Source organism: Maylandia zebra, linkage group LG18 (assembly GCF_041146795.1).
Source record: "Maylandia zebra isolate NMK-2024a linkage group LG18, Mzebra_GT3a, whole genome shotgun sequence".
NCBI lineage: Eukaryota > Metazoa > Chordata > Actinopteri > Cichliformes > Cichlidae > Maylandia > Maylandia zebra.
Window position 1 is genome coordinate 19,424,930 of NC_135184.1, and position 6,000 is coordinate 19,430,929.

The window sequence follows — 6,000 nt, forward strand, 5'->3', positions numbered from 1 at the left end:
GAGAGAAATAGAAGATGGATGATGGATAATTGGCATATGAATGTATAAATGTGAAGGACAGTATAGAACAAATACGCCACTATGATTTATTAGGTACCAATCATTCACTCCACTAATGGACAAGTGGAAGAGGGGGTGATTAAAAGTAAATTGACAGGCAAGATTAAATATCAATGAATGAAACAGATGGGATCTAAATAAAGGTGTAGAATTCAATATCTGCCATGACATAAACCATGATATATTTTCGATTATTGTAAAAGTGAGCTTTCTGGCTTTGGCGTCCAGTTGATTTGGAAACATAATTCAGCTGACTGCCAGTAATGACTCTAGACTGCAGGATAAAGCAGGGAAACCGATGGGCTTTCCACATGGGTCATTCGGCATTTCATTATGGCTTTCAAGCCAACACAAACCTAATTCAGAGTGTTCGTAAACACAGTCCTTCCTGACAATGACTTTCCTTTGAAAGCAACGCTGTGTTAGTAGTGTTTGCTGATATAATATTTGTTCACTCTGCCCATCTGTGTCCTGTTTATGAAACTTGGTATTTATGGCCTCCAGAAGCAGTGGAGGAGCCCTCCAACGGTAACAAGAGAAATGTATTCGACCTGAGACAAGACTGTCTGGACTGGCAGACACCTTTCACTAAAGGCTGCTTGACAAGCTGTGAGGGATGATTGTGCATTTGTGTGTTTCTCTGTCAAAGCCTTTGAAACCTCACCGTGTTAAACAATCGGCCACAAGAATACAGAGAAAGAGGAGAAAAGGCAACTGCACATAAAAAGAAAAACAAACAGCTGCAGAGGAAAGCTTGTATCGGGAATACAGACTCCGAGAGAGAAATGTGAAGTAGAATAAGACCCGGTCAGTCTTTGCACATTTGCCCTATCCTCTCTAGAGAGCCATTAAATATCAGACAAAAGGCTGACTGTTTCACCGGATTTCAACTTTTGACTAATCTCTATGGAACAAACCGACAAGCCGGAGGATGAGAAGAGGTAAGGTCGTGCCTCATGTGTGGTTGCAAACTTCTAGACGTTCCTCTCCCTTCTTCTCTTCCTTTCACACATGGCAACTCGCAGACAGAACATGGAAACGAAAATGAATAAAACAAAGCTGAAAGCAATTATCGTCTGAGAGCAGAGCTCATATCTTCACGATTCTGTCTGTCTCCTACTGATACATAGACCACAAGGAGACCTCGATAAGGACCTCGCTTCATCAGAACCGCAGAGACTTAATTCCCCTCAGTGGGCTGACAGAAGAACCCAGTGAAAAGGCAATAATAAAGCAGCTAAATACCTGACATAGATTAGCTTTTCTAAAAATAAAAGTGTTTTCAGTAGCTTTGCAGTAAGGTCATTTTCAGGCGGTTTGAGTAAATAAAATGACTGATGTTTCCATGAAAGCAGTAACATTATGCAATGTGAACACATTTTATAAGCCACCCACTCAGGGTTGTGGGTCTCTCTCTCTCTCTATCATTTTGCATGGCTCAAGGCCCACATCTGTAGCTCATTTTGCGAGGGCTTCTGTGAATTCGCGGTGCCAGTACAGTAGCATTAAAGGTAAATCTACTGGATCAACAGTCCTGCGAGAACATTTCTCACCTCAGCACATAATTGAATACTAATAATTTTTGTTATTATCATAGAGGAAAATCTATGATGGCAGCTTCATTGTCAAACAGCACGGGATTGTCATGACAACAATCATATTCATGATATGAAATTAATATTTTTAATACACCGTTAGAAAAACTGAGGCTGTCACAGTTACTCTGATGGGAAAATAATCACACTGATCACATTTATACTACGTTACGACGATCTGTCTATTTATTTTTTTTAATTTATAAATGTTTACCTGAACGCATGTTCTTCATATTTCAATGAAATACACTAAGTATGCTTTGATTATGCAAATTAAGCATGAAATGCTCACAGGAAGTTGTTGATCGTGTCAAATATCATCATAAATCAGTCTGTATCGCTTACCAAGTTTTACAAAACCTTCTCTTAAACCAAGTCCTGCAAAGCAAGCCCAGACTAACGCAAGAACAGCTTCAGTCCTGGGACACTTGATAAATTCTGGGTCTCACTTTAGCTCATTTGCTGTCATGTCTCATTATTGCCCCTCAAACCTTCTGAGTAAAAAAGAGGTAAACAGGGTTCTAAAAATAAGGGAAAGGCTAAAGGAAGGTAGAACAGACAAAAAGAAATGCACAAATAAAAATATCCTAAGCAAGAGTGAAGCAATATTTGAATCCTCCAAAAAAGAAAAGGAGCATATAGTTAACGTATCTAAGTTAGAAATGGCACTTAAAAATGAAAAGAATATGAATATGTCTTACCCTTGGGGGGAGCTTTGTTAACTTTCTCTCCTTTCTACCTTTCTTCTTTCTGACTTTTCTCTGACGGACCGAGTGTCACTCAGCAACTCTCTCTCTACCACCTGCTGACAGGCCAGGGCCAACGAGTCAAGGATCTCTGCACTGCCAGCGCTCTCTCCCTCCCTCTACAACTGTTAAAATCTCCTCTAAATGCCTGTAGGCCAATGGGCAGTTAGTTGGGGAGTGTCTGCTCTCCCCCATCCGCTCAAGTGATTAAAACAAAAATGGGGGACAAGAGAAGGAGATAATGAGTTGCATTTACTTCTGTTTACCTCGTGGCTCTTATCACTCATAGTTCTCATTCGTCTCAACACTCTCGTTCCTTTATTTTTTCCTCCCTGTGTGAGTTTAGTTACGCTAGCAGAGAGCCAGCAGCGGGAGTTAAATTTAATCTCTATAGCAGAGATGGTAGCATTTAAGACACAATAACTGAGTAGAGGTTGGGTCAAAAGGGGCAAAACTGAAGCCAAGAAAAACTCTGAGTGGGTTTAGGTTAGAAGAAGAAAACAACTTAAGTGTCAAAATTGTGCACAAGAATATACAAGAAGAACTAAAGGGGGGGGGGATATTTAAAATGGCATGGATATAGCAGTGGCATACAGATTGTGTAACATTAAATGAAAAGAAAAGGAAAGACAGGGATATTTCCTGGAAAAAATATTGTCTTGGGGATGAGTTCTTGAGTGATAATAATCACTTTGCTGTTGGTTGGATGACTGGCAATTAGAAACCCCAAAGTCTTGATGTGATTTAAAACTTACATATTCTTCTCTCTGAAATATTTCTCACGTTATTTTCCTTTTCAATTTATTTCTGTGAAACGGGCCACCGCTAAGCATACTGTGAAGACACATAGCAACGCTAACTCTTTCAAGCCGACAGAAAAAACCACAAGCTTCAAAAACCTGCCTCCTCAGACTGTCATCACTTTAAAACATGCAATGAAAAAGTACTGCGTTTCAAGATGTTTCCTGTTAGCACAGAATAAAATGCAAAAGCTAAGTGCATCCATACAAGCGAGGGCAGAAAACACATCACCCGTTAACACTGCAACTGTTACTGAAGACCCCGTGTGTCACGGATGACAGCTTTAAGCTGACATAAGTAAGGTGTCAGATGTCTTTGGGGCACAGAGACCTGTGATCACATGTTTTCACCTTTGCTTTCTACTTTTTATTTTACATATTCACACACGAGGACCCCAGAATTCGATTTGGATCAGACTGAATATCCCACACCAAATATTCACTCCCTCGTTCGGTTTCATCATCCACCTCCTCCCTGAAGATCCACAGATCTATACAGATCTATAGATATGTTAACATGGTACAACTGCACAATTAGGTGCTCAATCTGAGCAGGTTTGTCTATTTAAGCAGCACTTGTTGCACCATGTATGTCATCACGAATGTAAAATGTTTCCTCAAAAACTGGAATTCTGGGCAACTCTTGAGAAAGAATAATGACTTAGAAATAACAAATAGTCTCCTTTAAATAATGATGTAAATTCAGTCTCCCATATAAATATATAAGGTCATAAGTATATAAGTATTTAACTCTATAAAAATTCACTGTGGGTTTGCTGTTGATGAATGGGTCAGATTTTTTCTTTTGTTTTGTTTTTTTAAATAGCATATATATAAATAGCAATATTTTCCAAATAACTAAAAAGACCAATGATAGTATTATTGTCACTTAAAGACAGCATAGCTACTGAAAGATAACATCTGTCCTTCAGCAGCGGTATCTCTGGTGCCGTTAGTGGCAAACTCCTCCCTGGATAATGGACAGAGATGAATGGCTCACCATATGCTCAATAATGGCGTAGTCATTACAGAGAATTTACCTTTCTTCCAGAAGTTAAGACGTAACCTTGGAACATCAGTATGTGTTGCTGAGCCTTAGATTTGGTTCTATAACAGGGCTTTCTAGCCCTCTTTCAAACTTGCATTAGCAGACAACTGTGAATCTAGGACACTTTCAATTACACTATGCCTCCAGAGTAAAGCCAACAGTGATTAATTAAGTTGTCTTGACTTTCTTTTTATCAAGCTGAAAGATTCCTTTCAACTCGTGCAAAGCTCTTCGGTCCTTGTTATTAGAAAAAGGCATATGTAGATATGAATCAGGGTTTTTTTTAATTAATTTCGTCAGAGTGCAGAGTAAAATCATGAGAATAAGATTTGTATGGAAGAAAAAAAAGAGTCTGATCTGATATCCCCAATGACAAAAAATACTTCTTTTAAAAACTGCCTCTTGTGTCTCGTATGGCCATAGACATCCCAGAGAGAACATATACATATTTGTTTTCTTTCTGGGAGATAATCCATTTATTTGGTATTTCCTCCGCTAAATTTAGAGTATTTCTCCTGCATCTGCAGTATTTGTTGTACTAAGCCGTATAGCTTGTGGCTGTAGTACCAAATTGATATGCGAGTGGTATCTAGCTTCTCATTAGCATGGAAGAAAAACACATTTTCCCTAATGCCATTCTAATTTTAACCTCCTGAGACTGGAGATCTTGTTTGCGATGTATTTATTTAAAGTTCTCTTAGCTATTTGAGATTGTTTGGACTCGATAAGTATAAAAACTATTTTATTCCTTCCTAGTTAAATTTACCCTTTTTAATTTTTCATATTTATTTCCTTTCTTATTCATAGCCTTTTCCTTTTTTGTTTTCTTTAGGTCACGAGCAGTTGTCCAAGCATTTCACTACATATCGTACTGTGTATGACTGTGTACGTGACAAATAAAAATTTGAATTTGAATTTGAATTTGAAACTATGCATTATCTTTGAACCAAAAGTATGACCTCATATAGAGACAATGGGTTTATTTTAAAATAACCATTGTTGTTATCAAACTATTGGACATTTTATGGAGCAGAATAAAGTATAACAAAAGCTCAAATGTAATGTTAAATTTAAATATGTTATAATAAGCAACATACATGGTAACGTAGTATTTATTGTGAAAACTGTGACGAGTCAGAGAAATCAACTAGAGGTTACACACTGAACCATGTATTACAGTAGGCAATACTGTAACACCATTATTATCAGGTCTTTTTACCTTTGGTCATTTAGCACTGCATGAAATGTTCCTTCTCTTAAATTGTGTTTGTAGGAACACAACAAATGTCACAATCAGGGGCATGCATGCAAAGATTCACTTGCCAAAAATTTAGCTGTAAATGTCATGAAGCATTACTGTTGTGTTTCTGCTGACAAACCCCTTAACAAGTGACTGATTTTGGTAAATTCAGTGCATCATAAATGGCATAACTGCTTCCTAACGATGGAAACAGTTTTCGTTGCTTTCCTCTGTACTTATTACAAAAATTGCAACTTCTTCTGAGTCATTTTCTGTTTGTTAGCAATTGCTTTCAAGGATTTTGTAAAGAAAGAGTCAGACAAAAGTATCTGAACGGACTTTAATACTAAAACGTAACAATCAACTTCTTCTCATTTTTAATTCACAAATCTATTTAATATCAAAACAAGAAAGACCTCCATCTTTTGGATGCATAAATGTTACAAAAAAGTCTGCAAATGGAACTTTAAAGTCTATCCATACGCTTTGTTGTGGGGGCATGCTGTGTGGG

General features: G+C 37.7%; 1 protein-coding gene across 3 annotated transcripts in view; it reads right to left on the minus strand.

Moving 5' to 3' along the window:
• Positions 1-2,513, minus strand: part of tnn (tenascin N) — a 41,636-nt gene extending 39,123 nt beyond the window's left edge. For all 3 annotated transcript variants that reach the window (XM_012916684.3, XM_004542654.4, XM_004542653.4), the window contains exon 1: positions 2,357-2,513. The gene's annotated coding sequence lies outside the window, so the exon portion shown is untranslated. The remainder of the gene's footprint in view (positions 1-2,356) is intronic.
• Between the last annotated feature and the right edge of the window lie 3,487 nt (positions 2,514-6,000).